A 23,792-nucleotide genomic window follows, 5' to 3' on the forward strand; every position below is an offset into this window, starting at 1 on the left:
CCCGCAAAGTCTAAAATGTGGGAAAAAAACCACATTTTCCACACATTTATCTCAGCTAACCCATCGAAACACCGCACCAACAACACATGGCCTACCGTCCCGCGTTCCCACAGGTGTCCCGATGAAAACGGTACCTCACATGTGTGGGTGCAACTACCTGGGCGCCAAGGTGAAAGCCTAAAACACAGGTAACCCCAAGTCTGTTTTGACACGTGAATTTCACACTTTCTGCACACCGGCACACCATACAGATATGGGCCTCGGGTGTCCAAGCCACCAAGGAAAACAGGGAACTCCATGCATTTCCGAAAAGAGGAAACCCGTGGGAATCCGCAGAGGTATGATTTGTGCAAATCGGCCCAGAATTTATTACCCAGACACCCCCGCAAAGTCCGAAATGTGAGAAAAAAAACACATTTTCCGCACATTTCACTCGGCTCACCCATCGAAACACGCCGCCAACAACACATGGCCTTCGGTACCGCATTTTCACAGGTGTCCTGATGAAAATGGTACCTCACATGTGTGGGTGCACCTACCTGGGCGCCAAGGGGAAAGCCTAAAACAAAGGTAACGCCAAGTCTGTTTTCACACCTGAATTTCACACTTTCTGCAGAAGGGCACACCATAAAGATATGTGCCTCGGGTGTCCAAGCCACAACGAAAACAGGGAACCCCATGCATTTCCGAAAAGAGGACACGCATGGGAATCCGCAGAGGTATGATTTGCGCAAATCGCCCAGAATTTATTACCCAGACACCCCCGCAAAGTCCAAAATGTGGGAAACAAAAACGCATTTTCTGCAAATTTCACTCGGCACACCCATCAAAACACTCTGCCAACAACACATGGCCTACTGTCTCGCATTCCCACAGGTGTCCCGATGAAAATGGTAACTCACATGTGTGGGTGCACCTGCCTGGACGCCAAGGGGAAAGCCTAAAACACAAGTAATCCCAAGTCTGTTTTCACACCTGAATTTCACACTTTCTGCAGACGGGAACACCATACTGATATGGGCCTCGGGTGTCCAAGCCACCAAGGAAAACAGGGAACCCCATGCATTTACAAAAAGAGGACACCCGTGGGAATCCGCAGAGGTATGATTTGCGTAAATCGACCCAGAATTTATTACCCAGATACCCCTGCAAAGTCCGAAATGTGGGGAAAAAACACATTTTCCGCAATTTCACTCGGCTTACCCATCGAAACACGCCGCCAACAACACATGGCCTACCGTCCCACATTCCCACAGGTGTCCTGATGAAAACGGTACCTCACATGTGTGGGTGCACCTACCTGGGCGCCAAGGGGAAAGCCTAAAACACAGGTAACCCCAAGTCTGTTTTCACACCTGAATTTCACACTTTCTGCAGACGGGCACATCATACAGATATGGGCCTTCGGTGTCCAAGCCACCAAGGAAAACAGGGAACCCCATGCATTTCCGAAAATAGAACACCCGTGGGAATCCGCAGAGGTATGATTTGTGCAAATCGGCCCAGAATTTATTACCCAGACACCCCTGCAAAGTCCGAAATGTGTGAAAAAAACGCATTTTCCGCATATTTCACTCAGCTCAATCATCAAAACAGGTCGCCAACAACACATGGCCTACGGTCCGGCGTTCCCACAGGTGTCCCGATGAAAATGGTACCTCACATGTGTGGGTGCACCTACCTGGGTGCCAAGGGGAAAGCCTAAAACACAGGTAACCTCAAGTCTGTTTTGACACGTGAATTTCACACTTTCTGCAGACGGGCACACCATACAGATATGGTCCTCGGGTGTCCAAGCCACCAAGGAAAACAGGGAACCCCAAGCATTTCCAAAAAGAGGACACCCATGGGAATCCGCAGAAGTATGATTTGTGCAAATCGGCCCATATTTATTACCCAGAGACCCGCGCAAAGTCCGAAATGTGGGAAAACAAAAATGCGTTTTCTGCACATTTCAGTCGGCTCACCCATCGAAACACGCCGCCAACAACACATGGCCAACCATTTCGTGTTCCCACAGGTGTCCCGATAAAAACAGTACCTCACATGTGTGGGTACACCTACCTGGGCGCCAAGGGGAAAGCCTAAAACACAAGTAACCCCAAGTCTGTTTTCACACCCGAATTTCACACTTCCTCAGACGGGCACACCATACAGATATGGGCCTCGGGTGTCCAAGCCACCAAAGAAAACAGTGAACCCCATGCATTTCCGAAAAGAGGACACCCGTGGGAATCCACAGAGGTCTGAATTGTGCAAATTGGCCCAGAATTTATTACCCAGACACCCCTGCAAAGTCCGAAATGTGGGAAAAAACACATTTTCCGCACGTTTCACTCGGCACACCCATCATAACAAGCTGCCAACAACACATGGCCTACTGTCCCGCGTTCCCACAGGTGTCCCGATGAAAATGGTAACTCACATGTGTGGGTGCACCTACCTGGGCGCCAAGGGGAAAACCTAAAACACAAGTAACCCCAAGTCTGTTTTCATACCTGAATTTCACACTTTCTGCAGACGGGCACACCATACAGATGTGGGCCTCGGGTGTCAAAGCCACCAAGGAAAACAGGGAACCCTATTCATTTTCGAAAAAAGGACACCCGTGGGAATCCGCAGAGGTATGATTTGCGCAAATCGGCCCAGAATGTATTATCCAGACACCCCCGCAAAGTCTAAAATGTGGGGAAAAAAACACTTTTTCTGCACATTTCACTCGGCTTACCCATCGAAACACCCCACCAACAACACATGGCCTACTGTCCCGCGTTCCCACAGGTGTCCTGATGAAAACAGTACCTCATATGTGTGGGTGCACCTACCTTGGCGCCAAGGGGAAAGCCTAAAACACAAGTAACCCCAAGTCTGTTTTCACAGCCGAATTTCAAACTTTCTGCAGATGGGCACACCATACAGATATGGGCCTTGGGTGTCCAAGCTACCAAGGAAAACAGGGAACTCCATGCATTTCTGAAAATAGAACACCCGTGGGAATCCGCAAAGGTATGATTTGTGCAAATCGTCCCAGAATTTATTACCCAGACACCCCTGTAAAGTCCGAAATGTGGGAAAAAAACGCATTTTCCGCACATTTCACTTGGCACACCCATCAAAACACCCCACCAACAACACATGGCCTACCGTCCCACGTTCCCACAGGTGTTCTGATGAAAACGGTACCTCACATGTGTGGGTGCACCTACCTGGGCGCCAAGGGGAAAGCCTAAAACACAGGTAACCCCAAGTCTGTTTTGACACGTGAATGTCACACTTTCTGCAGACAGGCACACCATACAGATATGGTCCTCGGGTGTCCAAGTCACCAAGGAAAACAGGGAACCCCATGCATTTCCGAAAAGAGAACACCCGTGGGAATCCGCAGAGGTATGATTTGTGCAAATCGGCCATATTCATTACCCAGAGACCCACGCAAAGTCCGAAATGTGTGAAAACAAAAATGCGTTTTCTGCACATTTCAGTTGGCACACCCATCTAAACACCCGCCAACAACACATGGCCAACCGTTCCGCGTTCCCACAGGTGTCCCGATGAAAACGGTACCTCACATGTGTGGGTGCACCTACCTGGGCGCCATGGGGAAAGCCTAAAACACATATAACCCCAAGTCTCTTTTGACACGTGAATTTCATACTTTCTGCAGATGGGCATACCACACAGATATGGGCCTTGGGTGTCCAAGCCACCAAGGAAAACAGAGAACCCCATGCATTTCCGAAAAGAGGACACCTGTGGGAATCCGCAGACGTATGATTTGCACAAATCGGCCCAGGATGTATTACCCAGACATCCCCGCAAAGTCCAAAATGTGGGAAAAAAGCACATTTTCTGCACATTTATCTCAGCTAACCCATCGAAACACCGCACCAACAACACATGGCCTACCGTCCCGCGTTCCCACAGGCGTCCCGATGAAAACGGTACCTCACATGTGTGGGTGCAACTACCTGGGCGCCAAGGTGAAAGCCTTAAACACAGGTAACCCCAAGTCTGTTTTGACACGTGAATTTCACACTGTCTGCACACCGGCACTCCATACAGATATGGGCCTCGGGTGTCCAAGCCACCAAGGAAAACAGGGAACCCCATGCATTTCCGAAAAGAGGACACCTGTGGGAATCCACAGACGTATGATTTGCACAAATCGGCCCAGGATGTATTACCCAGACACCCCCGCAAAGTCCGAAATGTGGGAAAAAAGCACATTTTCTGCACATTTAACTCGGCTCACCCATCGAAACACGCCGCCACCAACACATGGCCTACCGTCCCGCGTTCCCACAGGTGTCCCAATGAAAACGGTACCTCACATGTGTGGGTGCACCTACCTGGGCACCAAGCGGAAAGCCTAAAACACAGCTAACCCCAAGTCTGTTTGGACACGTGAATTTCATACTTTCTGCAGACGGGCACACCATACAGATACAGATATAGGCCTCGGGTGTCCAGGCCACCAAGGAAAACAGGGAACCTCATGCATTTCTGAAAAGAGGACACCCGTGGGAATCCGCAGAGGTATGATTTGCGCAAATCAGCCCAGAATTTATTACCCCGGCAAAGTCCGAAATGTACCCAAAAAAAGCACATTTTTCACTTTGTCTGGGGTTCTGGTTAAAACATTCTGGTCCGCTTCGCGCAAGTTGGACCTCTGTGGATTCCCACTAGTGCCCTCCTTTCATAAATGCATGGGGTTCCCAGTTTTCCTTGGTGGCTTGGACACTCTAGGCCCAAATCTGTATGGTATGCCCATCTGCAGAAAGTGTGAAATTGGACAGCACCAAAGAAAAAAACTATGCCAGGAAAAACTATGCCAAAATGAACCAAATACTAGTTGAATACCAAGATGAAATAAAATTACGGAAATTTAGAAAATTCTATAGAGATGAGAAAGATTACCTAAACAATAGAGTATACACGTACCAACCCAAGTACGATGGGGACCAATCATTAATTCCTACTCCAATTACATCACCAGTCACCTCTGATGCGGATTCTGAATCGGAAATACCCAGGGATACCGAAAACCAAGAGCAAGATACAACAACTGACTCCATACATAACAATAGGAGAGGTTTCCTTGCAGAAATTAAAAGATATAAGAAAGGGAACCATACCCTGTATAATACTCAAATCAAACAAGTACGGTTCCAAAAGAACGTCCCTTTAGGACCCAAAACCCCAACTACTCCAACGTCATCAGAGGAGGAAGAGGGAGAGGAGCTAACAGGCGAGGAAGGGAGAAATACAGGAAAAAGGGTCACCAGATCCAGTCTCAAGAATGTCAGACCAAAACCCATACTGAAAGCTTAGTTATCAACTTATCTGACAAACGTTTTTGTCTGGACACCTGTGGGAACGCGAGAAGGTATGACATCTGTTGTTGGCGACGTGTTTCGGTGAGTGGACACAGGGAAATGTGTCTGAAATTGGCTGGAAATTAAGACAATTCTTAGACATTTCGCTCTGGCCACCCACCAAAACACACCGCCAACAACACATGGCCTACCTTCCCACGTCCCCACACGTGTCCCAATGAAACCGGTACATCATATGTGTGGGTGCACCTACTGGGGGCGCAGCAGGAAAAGGGTAACCCACTGGTAACCCCAAGCCTTTCGGCACAGCCCATTTTGTTCATGTGGGCAACCTCCAGATTTGGGCCTAGGGTGTCAAAGCCAGCAAGGAAAACAGGGAATCCCATGCATTTCCCAAAAGAGGACACCCGTGGGAATCCACAGAGGTCTGCCTTGTGCAAATTGCCCCAGTTTTTATTAGCCACAATCCCAGACAAAGTGTGATATTTGGTGGGGGAAAAAACACAATGTTCACTTTGTCTGGGGTTCTGGGTAATAAATTCTGGGCCGCTTCGCGCAAGTCAGACCTCTGTGCATTCCCACGGGTGTCCTCTTTTGGGAAATGCATGGGGTTCCCTGTTTTTCTTGCTGGCTTTGACACTCTAGGCCAAAATCTGTAGGTTGCCCACATGAACAAAATGTGCTGTAGCGAAAGGCTTGGGGTTACCAGTGGGTTACCCCTTTCCTTTTGCGCCCCCGGTAAGTGCACCCACACATGTGAGGTACCGTTTTGTCAGGACACCTGTGGGTACGCGAGAAGGTATGACATCTGTTGTTGGCGACGTGTTTCGGTGAGTGGACACAGGGAAATGTGTCTGAAATTGGCTGGAAATGAAGACAATTCTCAGACATTTTGCTCCGGCCACCCACCGAAACACACCGCCAACAACACATGGCCTACCTTCCCGCGTCCCCACACGTGTCCCAATGAAAACGGTACCTCACATGTGTGGGTGCACCTACCGGGGGCGCAAAAGGAAAAGGGTAACCCACTGGTAACCCCAAGCCTTTCGGCACAGCCCATTTTGTTCATGTGGGTAACCTACAGATATGGGCCTAGGATGTCGAAGCCAGCAAGGAAAACAGGGAACTCCATGCATTTCCCAAAAGAGGACACACGTGCGAATCCACAGAGGTCTGACTTACGCAAATCGGCCCAGAATTTATTACCCAGAACCCGCGGCAAAGACCCTCATGGGAGAAGGGTGCCCAAGGCCAGGGATATTACCGCCGACTTTGCTGGAGCCCTGGCTACCCTGCGTTACAGCTTCTCCCCACCAGGGAGTCAGGCAGTGTGCCAATACCTCCCCGAAGGGAAAAGCTGTAATGCAGCACAGCTGCAACTCTAGGACAGTTGGAGGTGATGTCCCTGGCCTCAGATATCCATGTACCATGTGGGTGTACCGTCCCCTAAGCACAGCAGCAGCTCCAGGGAGCCCCAGCAGGATCCCCATTCCTCCCTGGAGGTGACATCTGTAATGTAGTACAGCCACAGGTGGAGCCTGGGCTTGTAGACGGACAACCCACATGGGAGGGATCCGCTGCCAGGGAAACACCAATGTTATGCTGTCATGGGGGCCAATTTGTGGCCTGCCCCTGCAATTGTGTCCCAGCCCACCAACATATCTCCCAAGACGGCCCATTCCCACCCACACCACCAACAATCCAGCCCCAGTCCCACCCACCCCACTGACAGTGGGTCCTAACCATAGAATAATAAAAAACAGTACTCACATAACGTTGCAGCTGCTCGCGTAGAAAAAGCTGTAAACAAAACAAAAAACATGTTACCTACGGTCACACCAGCAAAATGTAGCCCTCCCTGGGGGCAGATAAAGGGGGGGCTGTCTTGCACTCCTCCCTGGGCTCAGGCGTCCCTTCCTAGGAGCAGATATCTGGTCCCAGGGAGGGCTGCATGACATGGCACCCACTCCATTGCAGGTGGGGAGGTCAACGCCCCATCCCATTAGAAAATTCCCTGTCCTTTTGGGGTGTCCCACAGCCCCCCTAAAATGCGTTCCACCATTTTCCCTTTTTTCCTTTGGTAACCCACCTCCCCTTGGCGCAGAGGGGCACATTGGTGTGCCAATCTGGCCCCGGGGTGCCCAAACCTTACCACCCCACCCACTGGGGGGCATGTCCCAAAATGTTTGGGCTTCCTATCCCCCCCACCCCAAATGGAGAGGGGGTGTACCGCACGCAGCCATTTGTAGGAGGCCCAGGGAGGCCTGCATGAGGTGCCCCCGCCACCCATTTGGGGTGAGGGGGGAGAGGGCCCCCAAAAATTGTGGGACAGTCTCCTTCGACTGGTTTTGTTATATTGTTCCTACTGTTTCTGCTGTGCTTGACCCAGGTTGGTTATTGCTAGGTCTCTTAGGTTTCCTAGGTGATTCGGAGGTCATCAAAGTATTCAGAAAGTGGTTTCTCATCTTGGAGTTCCTTCTCTTCTTTAACCACATCCAACACTGTCTGGGGTTGATGGCCAAAGACAAAGGGCCTCATTACGACCCTGGTGGTACGGGGTAAACAGCGCCGTAAAAGGTGCTGGTGCCGTTTACCCCGTACCGCCTCATTACGAGGTCCCCTCGCGGGACCATGGAAGCAACGCCTGGTCAAACCAGGCATGCTTACTGGGTCCCGCAAGGGGAAGAGGGAGCAAACAACCGGCCAACACGTAATGACCCGTTGTTTGCTTCCTCTCCCTCTCCCATTTCCATTCAGCCCTATGGGGGCTGAAATGGGAATGGGGAAGGTCCGGTCCGGGTCCTTGGAGGGAGGAATTACCGGGCCTTCCGAACTCAGAATGGCCTGGTTATTCCTCATTCTGAGGACCCGGACGCGATTTCGGCGGCAGCCATGCCGCCAATAGCGGCATGGCTACCGCCGAACTCGTAATGAGGGCCAAAGAGTTTCTTGAGCGGTGAAAATCCTGTGGATGACTGTGGGGTATCTCTCAGTACCATGGAAACTCAAGGTAGTGCTCTCTTCCAGTTTTTCCCAGAAGGTTTGGTGGTCTTCTTCAACATTTGCTTAATAGTTTTGATATTTCGGTCCACCAAACCGTCTGTTTGGGAATGATACACGGACATTCGAAGTTGGTTGATGTTCATCAATTTGCATACTTGTTTCATTAATGTGGACATGAAGTTGGTGCCCTGGTTTGTGACTATCTCTTCAGGAAAACAAGCTCATTCAAAGAACCGAATGAGCAGGTCACAAACTTGTTTCGCTGAGGTACCCCTCTTTGGTAACGCTTCTGGATACCTTGTTGCACAGTGCACTATGACCAATAAATACTGATATCCTCTGATGGTTGGATCTAGAGTCCCCACTATATCTACTTCGATCCTCTAGAAGCGTTCCTTTAGAAGTGGCATTCTTTGCAGTGGAGCTTTTGGGTTTATAATTGGACTGTTCAGGTGGCGTAGAGCACTTTTTGCAATGCCTCATCACATACCTGTATATACAAGCCAAAAAAACTATTTCCTTTTTCAACGTACTTAAGGGGGGTTATCGTCATCTATTGACTTCTGCTTCTGCTGTCTGCTGTCCAACATTGCCTGGGTTGGCTGTCCGTCAATCTTCACTTCCATGCTATAAGGACGTCTATTTCCCTGGAAGGTTTGATACTTTATATATCCTATATCCATGGGTTCTGGCTTGGTTCTCCTTGGACAAAAACGTGCAATGTGATCCCATTCTCTGACTTCAAAACATTGGGGCTGGCAAGGAGGTACTTTTGTGGGTGTGTTCCTAGATTCGGTCTTCCCAGGCTTTGGTTCCACTCTTATCCAATGGTTATTCAGGGCTTTTGGGTTGTTAGCTTCAAAGGTAGCTTTCGGGTTGCTGCCAATTTCTGTCAGTAGGGGCATGCCCGCCTTCTGATACTCTGTGGCTATATTGATTGCCTCTGATTGACTCAGTCTGTGATGTTGATGCACCCACCTCTGAATGAGTGTATGTAAAAAATCTAAGTACTGCTTGAGGAGTATTTTCTCAGACACTTGGGCCAGGGATGACATGTCTGGAGCCATTTTTCAGTTAAGTCCTGCACGCTGTAAAATAGTTGTCCTGAGGTTTCCCCCACCTTCCATTGATTCTCTCTGAGTTGAATTCAATAGGCCTTTTCATCCATCCCTAGTCATTCTAGGATGTTCTTCTTCATTTCTCCATATGGTGCATCTCCAGTTGGGTTTACTGCTTGGTAGACACATTTTGCATCAATCCCGTAATGCCCCACCTATCCGGAGGCAATTATGCATTTCTGGTGATCCATTTAAAGTTCATAAAGAAGAAACTGGGGTCCTCCCCGACTTGGTACTTTTGGAGAATAGAGGGGGGTACTGTTGGATGTGTCCTTGTAGTGGCCACCACATTGATTATTTGTCTGAGGGCGTCTGGGTTTTTCTCCTGCGTTATACTTTGTCACTTTGTAATTGAATGATCAGCTTGTGCTTGGTGACTTTGTAGTTGCAGCCTCTGCTGTAATTGCTGTTGTCCCTCTGCTAGGGTGTTGATTAGGCTCTCCATTGCGTTTTCAATCCCACTGCTGCCACCACTTGTGAGCGACAAACAAGCGGAGCCGTGGCATATGATTACACAAATAAGTGTATTTTAATGTTGGAAAACAAACCCAATTAAAAAAAATGCTTGCACTCCATGCATTAAAGAATGAAATTAAAGTCTTACATGGGTTTTCTCCACTCTTGGTCATTCCGGGGAATAAGGAGGAGGGTAAATATGAGACTGCACTCCTCGCAGTCCCCTGGTCACTGGTTGTTCCGAGCAACAAGAAGCAAGGTAAGGAGGAGACAGCACTGCCCACAGTCTCCTGGTCATGCTTCTCCACCCAATTCGCCCAGCAGTATCTATCTCTGTCCGCGTTGGTTTCCTAGAGGGAGAAAAAAACAGAAGAAACATTGTGGCAGGCAGGTTGCCTTTTAATCCATCCTTTGAACTCTGTATACAAGCCTGGCCTATTCTGCCATGCTTCACGTTGTGTGAGACAGTAAGCCTCGGCCCTCTTTTTTGAGCTTCTGTCTCCTATCCGCCATGATGCCATTCTTGACTTTTGCTTCCAGTACCTTCTGTGGGTTCTGAACAGCCATGTCTCGATCCGGGACGTAAACCCACTGAGGTTAGTACTGCTGATTTCTTCCTGCTTCAAGGCAACTGGACAGGTAGGTCTGTTCTGGAATTGCTGTGGTGGCGACAGTCTTTATTATCACGCCGGTTGATCCTCTTTTCCATGGGGCCTGTTAGGGCACAGAAGGAGGAGACTGACATACAGGTGGCATGGTTGTTGGCATAAACTTTTATTACTCCCAAAAATAAAGAGAAAACCTAGTTTTCCCTAACTCTAAGAGAGGTTTCCTTGCCTCAACTAAAATACTAGTGGCTGTCAGAATGTTTGTGCAAATCAATAGTCCACCATCCTGTGTCAAAACCCTACTTCTGTCCCTTAAATTAAATACTAAACTATAGAGGTACTGTATCTTCTTTTTCCAGAAGAGTGGCTCCCTTCTTCTGGACAATGCATCAGAGTTACAATGGTTAGGTGGAACCTTTACCTGGGGGAATGACTCCCTTCACCAGGTTTCAATCCATTTCCAAGGCACAAAACAACGTTCTAAGTTATAATGTATTTATTTTATTTTTGGATTTGTAGAGCGCACTACATCCCAGAGGTATCGAGGCACTATTGCATGAGATTGTAAGGAGGCATGGTTAATGATAAAAAGCAGTAAAGTTCTCAGTTCAAATTCACAAGATAAATTCCAGTTCAAACACCAACATTCCTTATTGCCTATAGTGGATTCTTCACTATTAGGTTCCTGGGGAATGCCTGCCTTCTCCAGGTGTCTTGCTCTCTTAGTTTTCACAATGCCAGGGGGATGTCTCCCTTTTCCTGGTCACAACACAAAAGGCAAAGTTCCACACAACCAGGGGCAATGACTCACTTCCCCTGGTCTTGGTTACCAGGAGAATGTGTCCCTTCTCCTGGTAACTTGACAGTGCAACACAACCAGGGGGAATGACTTCCTTCCCCTGGTATTAGTTACGAGGAGAATGACTCCTTTCTCCTGGTTTCTTTTCGCTTGTTACACAGGTCAAGATCACCACGGGCAATTACTCCCTTCCCCTGGCCCACATCTCATGTAACTTCAAATACACAGTTTGTGGCTGTTGGAAAGGCCTCTTGACGCCTGCTTCTTATCTTCTTTGATTGGGCTTACTTGGTATCTCTCTTTACCATGTACTGCGATGAGGAAGATGCCCCCGTGGATATTGGGTCCCCGACCCTGGCTTCTCTTTCTATTTGGTCTGGCCTACTTGGTTCACTCTCCTGCCAAGTGGGACCATGAGGAAGATACCTCGCTTCCTGGTTTGGGCCCAGGACCACTGCATCTCTCCCTGCCTGGCTCAGCACTCTTGGCTCACTCTCCTGACAAGTACTGATGCAAGGGAAATGTCCGGCTGCTCGTGTGGGTCTCCAACCCCTGTGTTTCTCCTTCTTAGGCTCGACTCCCTTGGCTTACTCTCCCAGCAAGTATTGATGCGAGGGAGAAGCCTTTCTTCTGGGTGTGGGTCCCTGACCCATCTCTGGTGTTCAGTGCTTTTCATGATGCCACTGGGCAGAGGAAGAGTTCCTCTGATGCAGCGCCCTCTACGTACCTGCCCTGTGTCCCTACTGGACCTCCTGATCATCCCATACCTGTCACTGTAGTCAGGTAGTTCTCTGGTTCTTCCCGGGATCGGATGTCTTCACGGCAGCACTGGTGTTCCTTCTCCCTGTGCTCGTTGGGGGCTCACATCTGTGGTTTTCTTCTCTGCTTCCAGCTTCTTACAGCCGTGCCACCACGCAGTTCTTCAGGACTGGCGGGGAGGTTCCTTCCTGGGACCTACACAACTGCATGCCTCTGTCCGCTGCTTCCCCTAGTTCTTCTTTCATGGACGCGATTTGAAAATCCTGAGTTTGTGGCTGTCTGTAGAAGAAGACAGCAAGTCTTTCTTCAGTTACCTTTTTATTTTTTAAGCTCCACCCTAGCATAACATCCACACCTGCAGTGGGGGCTGTCAAGTCAGTTCTTACTCCTCCTAAGGGCCACCTCGTCCCAGTACTTGGGTCAGGCAAATACCGAGGGCTTTTAAGGATCTTCTTTGTTCTAGTACCTTTAGCCTTACAGATGTTACAGAAGTACATGGGTCTATCCTTATCATGGGAGTTTGTGTTAGCAGAGTGGTCTAAGGACAGAGGCAGTGTGTAGGGTATGGGTGGAGGGTGGGTTTATAGCCTTCTCCCGAGATGTTGTCCCTTGTCCCAAGAAGGGAGGTTTCTTCCCATGAGATCCTCTCGCTGAGCATCACCCCGAGGGGGACTATCGGGTAGCGGCCTCACCGCCCTGGCCTCATTGGAATCGGCTACTCCTCGGGGAGAAGTGACGATGGGCCTCATTCTGAGTTGGGCGGTAAGGGTTTACCGGCACCGGTAAGGATGCCGGTGCCGGTAAACCCTTACCGCCCTATTCCGGGGTCCCTTAGCGGGATCCGCAAAGGACGTGTGGTCTCACCACACATCCTTTGCGGGTCCTGCTAAGGGACTAGGGTGCTAATAACGGGCCCGCTATTTGCAGGCCCGTAATTAGCGCCTTCTCCATTCCCATTGAGCCCTATGGGGGCTCAAATGGGAATGGGGAATGGTTTACTGAATGGGGACTTACCGAGTCCTCCAAGGTCGGAATGACCCGGTAAATCCCCATTCAGCCAGACCGGACCCGGGTTTAGAGGAAGCCATGGTGCTAACAGCACCATGGCTACCTCCAAACTTGGAATGACCCCTGATATCTCTGGATTCGTCACAGGCCATACAGGGGACTTCCGGATGACCTGGTACAGCTGTATGGCTTTCCCTCAGTTTGGTGGTAGTTTTCCCTGAGTTTTCTTTGGTTTTGCTGTGTTCTTCCTTATCGTGTCAGCGGTTGACCTTTTTGACCTCTGTCCCCATCTCACACCCACCCACACACAAAAAGCTAAATTAAGATCATGTTTGGGAGTCTTAGGGTATTCCTGGCAATGGATTGTAGATTATGCCATTCTGGCAAAAAATCTGCAGTATCATGTAAGGGGGACGCCCTAAATGAGATTGTCTGGACACCGATGTTAAGGGAAGATTTTGATTAAATGAAAACTGCACTATGTACCACCAGGAATTGGGCCTACCATCTTATGACAAACATTTTGTTCTTTATTGTCATGAGCACTGAGGGGTAGCGTCTAGGGTCCTTACACGGGATCATGGGGCAAGTCATGCCCTGTTGCAAATGCTCTGCACATACAAGGGGGAGGGCATGGTGTCCAGAGTTAATCAAGCAGTTGAAGATGTGGCACAGGGAGTAGCCCTGGGGATTATACAACCAACAAGTAACACTCTGTGCACCCCTGAAACCATGGGTAGAATATATGTGAATGAAACTGAAATGTATGTGTCAGACAGTTTTAGCAAGTGGTAAACACAGGCTGCAAAAGAAGAAAAGTCCAGATGGGAAAAGAAGGGAGTGGTGAAGGATACAAATGGGATTTGCAGACAGGAAGGGAAACCTATAGTACCTCAAAAGGCACTTTTTTTATCAGTTAGCTAGAAGTGCACATGGGTTAGCACATGTGAATCAACATGCTATGGTGTCACAAGTGTATTCGGCATGGTTGGCTCCAGGTTTCCCAATGGCAGCACATCAGATTGTTCATCAGTGTTTTAGATGTCACCAATTGAATCCAGGGAGGACCAGAAGGTTCCTGTAGGGATGGCTCCACCTCTGGATGGCCCATTCCAGGCCTTGCAAATTAATTTTACCCAAATGTCACCCTCTGTTAACTCATGTACCTACCTTCGAGTTGTATTTGACGTATTCAGCGGTTGGGCCGAAGCGTATCCCTGCAGGAGAGATGATGCTCAGAGAGTAGCTAAGTGCGTGTTGCAAGATTGCACACAGAGATGGGGTATCACTGTCTCAATGGCCCCCACTTCAAAAATTCTATAATGTCTTGTATTTGCAAAGCCTTATCAATTGAACACAAGTTGCACTTACCCCAGTGCCGGGCGGAGAGACACAGTGCAGATCTTAAGTGCAAATTAGCAACTATCTGCAGAGACAAAAAAATAGATTGATTCCAAGCTCTGCCCATTGTATTAATGTACATGCAGGGCTCTATTAACAGACCAACTGGCCTCTACACTCATGAATGTTGAAAAACCAAGAAGCTTAAGCTGTAAACAGGATGAAAATATTCAACCAGCTAACACCTGTACATATGCTTGGAACCACAAGAAGGCTAGGAAAACAGTATGGCTTGCTATGCTAAGTAGAAGAATAGTGTGGCAAGCGCCATTATACATAATCTACCTCAAAACAAAGCACAGTTTTATAAGTGCAATTCCACTTTGCACGAAAAACAGAATCAACCCAGGTTACGAAAGGCTGCATGAGCAGAGATTCATATTCTAGCAAAACGAGAAGAGACGGCTGAATCGAAACTCGGCAGATGCAACTCATGCCAGAAGATCCAAGGTCATACCAATGGAAGGCACGAATAGTAGCTACCTATAATTGAAACTTAAGAACAGAATATCCTGCCTCTGAAAGGTCAAGATAAGGAGGCGTAGGCAGGTGGCAAGCTGAATAAGAATCAAATACACAAATTGAGAGAAACTAGACAAATTCACGGTGTGGGAAGCACGTGACTAGCCGAGCGAGGAGAAGCACGGGCTAACACCCACGCTTGACATCCATCCAGGAAGAGATATCAGAACTTTTCCAGACAGAAGATGCAGTTTCGAGGCCAACCACAGTAAAATAATTGACACATAGTTGCTGAAGTGATGATTGATTGTAACTTTAATTGGAGGAAGGCCAGGTAACTATGGGGCACCCTGCACCTTGCTGACCATTCTGCGTACTGCTAAGCAAAGTGGAAATGTATGCATGGAGTTGGTGCCAACCCAATCACAATGGACCAAATAATCTGGGGTCCTATAGTTAGTAGAACCAATGGGACGTCGTACTTTTGGTGACGTCTACAGTAGTCATTTGGAAGGAAGGGCTTAGACGCCCACCTGACAGTGTTTACCCAATCCCCTCACTCCGTTACCATATATTAATATAGTACCTATATTAAAGGTACTTTTTCCTAACCAATAGAATTGCATATTAACTTTTGAGTGCTATACATCAATTATGACGAGTTTTCAGTATAAATACTATGATTTTTCTGAAGTTCATTGGAGGTGAAGCGAGAAGGATGATTGCATTAATGCTGATTTCCATGACTCCCCATTTTTTGTACTTGTCATTAAACAGACTTCCTTTGCCAAATCATTGAGTTGTCCTTATTGATTGGTGTTGGAGTAATAAATCTGCACCCCCATCCATCTCAAGGGTGCAGCTATCTCGTCTTAAAGTACTTCAGAGCAAACCTCTCCTCTATGGGCCAGTCGGGGGTCTCCGGAGTACACGTGTAGCAGAGATTGATGGTTTATCGATTATCAATTATTGATTAGAATAAGACACCGATAGACTGTCGACATCACAAGTCCTTTGCCATTCGGCTGAGTAGACCGTGAAGCTCCCCGTAGACAGTGGTAGTGTAAGAAAAACTGCAGACCAGGGTCTGAAGGGACCGGTGTTCCCCACGCTATCCCTTCCCATTCCTACCGGCAGCTGAGCGGGTGAAAAGCCGAAGAAGACGGTAACGAAGGCAGTGATCCCGAGGGTCCAGAGAGGAACCATGCAAATGGTGAGTGAAGAAGATTGAATGTTTTGGTAAATGTGCATGCCTTAGAACAAGTAAAGGGGAAAGGTAATGTAGGGAGGTGGGAAAACAAAATATAGTTATAAGTAGAGAAGGATGTATATATATATATATATATATAAGGGGATAATGACTCGAGAATACTTAAGTAAATAAAGGTTACCGGGGAGGACACCCGAGAAGAGAGAGGGTACCGGGGAAGACAGCCGAGAAGTGAGAGGATTCGCCTTATTCCTACACTTTTAACGCAAGCCACTAGAAGAAACATGTACCCAGAGTCCCAGCTAAAGGGAAAACGATTAGACTACCACGACGGTTAAAGACGTTGTGAAAAGGGTACGTTTAGACTCCATGAAGGGGTAATGATTAGAGGCAGAGATATCTGTGACCAGCTGGTGCTTGTCTAGTTTGTCAAGCGTCTGTCTTACATGTTTTTTGTTGTGACATCATACATCAAAAAAAATTCTTGGAGAAAACTGATTTAAATTTTATGCGATTGAATAGCTGAGATAATATCGCATACGAATTGATGTTTTTTGAGTAAAATAGAAGGTATAAAATTTTGTGGAAAATCGGGATTGGAGCTTGCAGTGTTTGGTGCTCGCTCATATTGTTGGAACTGTTTAAGCCACGCAAAAGTGTTGACAAGTGTTATACAAAAGGAAAGGGAACGGATTTGAGCATGGAAGATATAACTCCACTGACACACTTATGCAAACAGTAGCTGAAACACGCACCCAAACTGAAGATATACAGTACAGAGTGGATTAAGGGAACCGTCCACAAAATGTTTATGCCATGGCCAAAGGGTAGGTCCTTATCTAAAGCTGTCTTGCAACACATGATGACATATTTTCACGCCACATACACGTTCAAAAAGTTAGACAAACGACTCGCTGATCTAGAACTTTGGAATATGTATGAACAGGGAAAGGAAGAGGAGGCGCCAATAGATTGGATACTTAATGTATGCTCAGAGGGGGGTGAGATGCCTACCGCGCCACCCGCCCCATCCGAAACAAAGGGAGAAGAAAGTAAGGACGAGGGATTATACCCGTTGAGAGAGAATAAAGCAGCCACGGGGTATAGCAACCCGGCATATGAGTCACCTACGCATAGTAGTGATGAAAATCAAGGGAAAAATAAGGATAAGATAATGCCTCCACAGTCCCAAGGGACAAGGGGAGACGCGATGATGAAAGTGTATCTCTCTACAAAGAGAGAGAAGGGAAGAGATGGAAGGGAAATGAAGATAGAACTAATGAGATAGCATTCGCAAAAAACAAATGGATGGGAGGAAACATTTTATTGAAACTTGATGGCAAAGGCATTGATGACGCGAAACAAAAGGAGAGGTTAGTTGAGGTGCAGAGAAAGGGAAAAGAGAAGGAGATGAGAGATGAAAAAATAAGAAAGAAAGACAAAGGCGAGAACAGCTATATCGCGAAGAGCAAGAAAGACTCGATCGCAAACAAAGAGCAGCAACCGATCATGACAGACAGGAACAGCAAAGGTCAGAGGAAGAACAAAGAATAAGAGAGAAAAGAATAAAGAGATGAAGAGATGATGAAATTCGAAGGGCAGATGAATGTAGAAATGAAAAGAAAAAGGAAGAAGAAAGAGTGAGAGAAGAGGCAAGGAAGCACAGAGAATTTGATGACGACATAGAAAGTAAGCGGAGACAGAGAGCACAGGATCTTGAAAATCTGGGGAGAGAGGTTAGAAAACCAGCTCCAGTAGTAGATTGGGAAGACATCGAAGAGTGCAAATATGGAAGATGACTTCGACATCAGAAGCATCAGAGAAACGATCGATAGAATATATGATGAAATGGGGTTAGAACAAACACCCCAAGGGGAGGGGGAAGACGAGCGCCTGGAGAGCACTCATCTCTACAACACTGAGGATGTCACCCGAAGTAGTGGGAATAGAGAACTATCCCTGGATAGATTAAAAATCAGTAGAAACAAAGAAGGCACAAGAAGTTGCATGAATTAGGGAAAGACAATGGGCCTTATTGTTAGGGAGAATTCTCATTTTATGGCTAATTTCCCTCACCTAGTGAGTCCCCCAGCAGCTTTGCTGGATTTCTGAAGTTAGTTTTCCACTTGGTAAGGGTGTGAGCTTTCCCCCACTCTTATCCATGTTTTGCCATGTGTATTTCATCTGTTTTTGTGATTGTGGACTCTGGATTACACCACTTCAGTAGCCCCCTTCTTTTGTGTGTTGCAAAGCACCTTCAGTGCAGTAACACAGGGTTGTCTTTTAGACTTCCCACCGCCTCCATTTTCTGAGGCTGACTACTGGCCCCCCGAAAAGGGTAAAGTTGCCATTAACTTTACCTAGTCATTTAACCACAGATCCAGTACACCCCATCTTACATGGAGTACTGGAAAGGGTAACTCCGTATCCCTTTTTATCTGTACCTCCTAGAGCCTTGTTTTATCTCTTTTAACATTTAGACGCTAACTTTTCTACCGCGATTATACTATATAAACGTGGTATTGTTTTAGGCTATTATATTAGCCTCGAACATAAACCCGCTGGATCAAATGTTCTTTCTTTTGGCTCCGGTCGGGTTTATTCACCATTTCTTTTTGTTAAAGTCCTTCTTGTGTTTTACTTTGCGCAGAAAATGAGGTTTGCCTTCTTTGTTCACTGTCATTTGGCGGGCTTCTACAAAGAAGCCCTCCTCTGGGCGCCTGGGTGTCTAGGTGGGCTGAATGTGAGGGAGGGGTGTAGTCACCCCCTGCCCAGGGTATCCTAGGAAACCCAAGTCGCACTTTGCCATGATTGGCTGAGGTGGTTGACCGGGCTGGACAACCTCCCTGCTGCGTGATTGGCAGCCATGCTGTGTGAATGGGGGATTTTCGCATAAAAGGCAGGTCTCGGGCTAGAAGTCAGAGTCGCCACTGGAACTACAAGGAACCGAAGAGAAGCAGAGAAAAGGCCGGCTGTTGCAACTACCCCGTCCCGGTGAAGCCCTGCTGCAGTCCTGAGCTCTACCCTTCGATGACCAGAGAAGATCCAGTCCGGAGCCCTCTTCCCTTGAGCCTGGTGGGGATGACCAGCTCATCTTCCACAGCCAGAGGATCCCCTTCGTGCTCGAAATCGTTGCACACTGCTGTAGTGGTCCGGATAGCCATCTGAAGAGCCTCTCCTGTTTTAAAGGAGCGCACCTTTTATTCACCGTCGCTGCTGCTGGCTTCATCCCTGTGTGGTGCAGACCCCTCCAGACGTCCTCCTTCGTACCGAAGCTCCAGGAACCGTGAGTCTGCAGGAAACCAACAGGAACAACTGCCATGGCACCAGCTTCTTCACAGAATAAGGTACTGTGTTCTGCTTGAGGGACTAGGGTGAATCCCTTTTCTCCTCTTCCAAGGCTTGCCCTTGTCTTTTCTCCTTCTTATTACTTTTGCTTCCTCCAACGACAATATCTAAGTACTCCTGGCAACGTTGAATCTTGAACTGTCTGATTGTGTGATCCTCAGCAACAGGAACTCGGTTCACTTGACACTGGCTCCGACCTATTGACTTTTGAATTTCTGTCAGCAAGTGTTCTCTGATTCTGACTGCCTTAACAAAAGTATTGCATATAATTTTTGCCCCCAACTCTCTCTAGTTAGCCCAGGTACTAAGTGTGTTTTGCCCCAGTAACGTTTCTTACCGCGGATGCGCGTTCCTTTAATATGACCGAGCTGTCAAAAAGTGATTGCATATGTGTGCCCGGTACCGTCTTTTGTTTCGCAAAACACTGGTCCGCCAAAACCTAAGGTACTTACCTTGAGCTATTCTGTGCCAAAAGAATTAGTTGTTTGTAGTGTATTTTTCGTGTGTTTTTTAATTCATAGACGTGTTGTGTTTTACAGATGGTTTAAAAATAAATGTACTTCTATTTTTTTACCTGAAACTTTGAGTCAGTGTTTGCTTGAGTCACAGTAATTGTGGTCCCCTTGTGTAATCTCTGCTACTGCTCATATACTCTTGAGATAAGCCTGGCTGCTCCACTACTGCTACTACTTTAACATAGTAGTACAGGCTTGTACCAAAGGTGAACTTGTATTACCACTTGTGGCATTAATTGAGTGTAGTGGTCCCTAAGGGCACTGCACAGGATTCTGCCTAACACTGGTGTACAGCGTTGAGGATTTGGAAGTAGAGTGATTACACTTGGAGTGCTGCTATTGCTTGGGTTCAACTAACCACAAGGCTAAACACCACTAATTCTATTTAACTGCTAAATCATGTCAAATATGGACAACTACAGTGAAGAGGGTCTCTTAAACTATACTGCTGAGTATCTGAGAACAATGCGTAGAGAAAAGAATCTCTCTGGTAAAGGGAAAAAATCTGAACTGGTTGCAAAGTTAATGGGAAAACAAAGTCTGGAGAGTGGGTCAGAAGGGCCTACCACTCCAAAAAATGTGGATACTGATGTTTCTGATTCTGAGAGTGTTACTTTAGAAGAAGTAGATGAGTCCTTGTTAGGAAACCCTACAACTCCTTTGCCTGCTCAGAAAGCTCAACCTCTGTCCACAGGGACCCCCACAGGTCCTACACTTACTCCTGAGTTTATTGCACTTGAGACTTGAAATGGAAGTGAAACGTATTGATGCACAAACTGCCATGAAACGTCAAGAGTTAAGGCTCAGAGAAATGGAGCTGAACCATGAGCTAGAAATTAAGAAATTGTCTTTAGAAAATGCTTCTCTCCCAGAGTCTTCTAGGTCTTCCAGCCCTAAGAGACCCTGTATGCCAAAGGAGATGATTGGTATGTATGAGACTAAACTTGATATTTTGGATTGGTTAGCAATATTTGAATACAATCATGGGATTCAAGGTATCTCAGGGAATCAGTTGATTCCTTGACTTTTCTCAAGGCTTCTCCCTGTTGCAAGTGATGCTGTAATGGAGTTGGGGAGGAGGATAAGCAGGATTCTGAGTGTGTGAAACGTGCATTAATAGCTAGGTTTGGGAAGACCCCTTCCCAGTATCTTAAGACATTTAGAACCCTCAAAAAGCATGATGTACCCCTTGGGCTACCTGGGTGTGTGAATGTTTGAAAAACATAGATGGTTAGGTTAAGGGTTACAAAGTGAACACTTATGAAGGTTTGAGGAATCTTGTAATGTTGGAGTCTATTTTTAATGTCTGCTCTCCTGAGCTTAGACAGCACTTGGCTGATTCAAAGGAGATAGATCCTAAGAAGCTAGCTAAGGCTGCTGAATTGTGGGTTGCCAGCAGGGCTACTCACAAGGATTCTAGGGCTACTCAGAAAAAGGATGAGGGGAAGCAGTCCAAGAAAGACAACAAAGAGAATTCCAATAATTCCCATCCAAAAGAGGGCCACAAACATAACCAGGGTAAGCCACAAGGAAAACCGAATCAGGCTAGTGTACCATCTGGTCCCAAACCAGATGGAGGTCAGAACAAACCCCCATTCCAGAAAGCATTTGGAAAATGCTTTGTTTGTGGGTTGCCTGGCCATGTGAAAGGAGATCCCAGATGTAAGGGTAACCCTTCTGGGGTCCACCCTGTCTCCTTAGCCTTCTCCCAGGTGGATGAAGTACCTATAGCCAGTGGAACCTTTCAGTTACTAGCTGATGAGCCCATGAGAGTCTCAGCTAGTGTTTCTTTAGTGTCCTTGGGTCTTTGGGAACAACAGAACCTAGATGTCTACAACTCAATCCCAGATAATACTAAAGAGTATTACAAAGATAGTGTTCTTGTAAATGGACAGGGGACCCCTGCCTTCAGAGACACTGGAGCTAGCATAACTGTGGTTGATGAATGTTTTTCTAAGGTGGAGGATGTTGCTAAGGCACCCAAACACCTAACCAAGTTAGCTGGAGGCCCTGTGCAAATGGTTCCCCAGTTACCAGCTCTCATCCAGTGTAATGACATGGCTGTCAGAATAGCTGTAAGTGTGCAAAATAACGTACCTGGGAGAGTCCTGCTGGGTAATGACCTTAAAACTCTTGGAGTTGTGTCTAGTACCCCCAGGCCCCCCAGCAGAAGGAAGCAGGAGCTCACAAGGTCTGCAAGGGAGAGAACCTTGAGAGGCTCTCCTGGGGACATGATAGAGGAAACTATCACCCCAAGTCCACAGGACTTACTTACTGATATTGCAGGTCAGAAAGAGACAAAGGGGAAACCCAAGTCTGCCAGCAAGAAACCAGCAAGCACTCCTATGCCCAGAAGGACATCTCCAAGACTGTCCAAAGTCACATCAGTGACTCCTCCACCAGCTGTGGCTGAGTGTGAGATTCAACCCTGTATGGTTCAACTAGATCCTAGGAATCAGATCTAGAAGAAGATCTTACCCTAGTTGGAGATCTTGACCCTGTTGAACATCCTGAGCTGCAGTCTTTACTGGCAGAAGGTGGACCCAACAGGGCAGACTTCGGCGGAGAACAAAGAGAGTGTACTACTATTGAAGGTCTTCGCCTACAGGCAGCTTCTCAGCTCGATGGGAAATAGCCTGAAAAGTATAGGTTGAACTGGGAAGATGGCCTCTTCTATAGTGAGCCAACTGAGTCAACCCGTGGAGACTGCAAAAGACTTGTAGTACCTCTAGTGAACCGACTCCAGTTCCTGCAGTTAGCCCATGAGATACCTTTGGCTGGTCACTTAAGTTTTAAGAAGACCAAGAAAAGGCTCTCTCTTTACTTCTATTGGCCTAAGATGGGGTCAGAAGTAGACAAATTCTGCAGGAGCTGCCACACTTGCCAAACCTCTGGCAATAGTGGAGCCAAGAATGTGGCACCCTTGGTGCCTCTCCCAGTGGTGGAAGTTCCTTTTGAGGGGGTGGGGATTGACATTGTTGGTCCTCTCGACCCTCCCACATCTTCAGGTTTATCCTGGGTGTAGTGGATCATGCCACTAGGTTTCTTGAAGCCATAACTATGAGGACTGTTATGGCTCCGGCTGTGGCTAAGGCCCTACTTGGTATTTTTACCAGAGTAGGTTTTCCTAAGGAGGTGATATCTGACAGGGGATCAAATTGTATGTCCCACTACATGCAAGCCATGTGGAAAACCTGTGGAGTCACCTACAAGTTCTCAACTGCCTACCATCCCCAAACCAATGGGTTGGTGGAGAGGTTTAACATAACTATGAAGCGCATGATAGGTGCTTTAGAAGAACCGCTTAGAAGAAAGTGGCACCTTCTACTGCCATGCCTTCTCTTTGCATATAGAGAAGTCCCTCAGGAGGGAGTAGGATTCAGTCCCTTCGAACTTCTCTATGGCCATCCAGTCAGAGGTCCATTGGCCCTGATTAAGGAGGGATTGGAGAGTGCTCCTTCCCCCAAGACAGTCAGAGTGACTGACTATGTGATAGGTCTCCGGAGGAGAATGTCACACATGATGGCAGAGGCAAGTGATAACTTGAGGGCTGGTCAAGCTCTGGTCAAACATTGGCATGACCAGAATGCTAACATGGTTGAGTTTACTCAAGACCAGCTTGTTCTTGTTATGGTCCCAACAAGGCAGAGGGCCTTGCAGGACAAATGGATAGGACCCTTCAAAGTTGTGGGTAAACTTGGAGAGGTGAACTATCTGGTGAATTTAGGCAATCCTAAGGAGGCTCCCAGAGTCTTTCACACCAACC

The sequence above is a fragment of the Ambystoma mexicanum genome, chromosome 3q (genome assembly GCF_040938575.1).
Source record: "Ambystoma mexicanum isolate Mex_15411 chromosome 3q, UKY_AmexF1_1, whole genome shotgun sequence".
NCBI classification, from domain to species: domain Eukaryota; kingdom Metazoa; phylum Chordata; class Amphibia; order Caudata; family Ambystomatidae; genus Ambystoma; species Ambystoma mexicanum.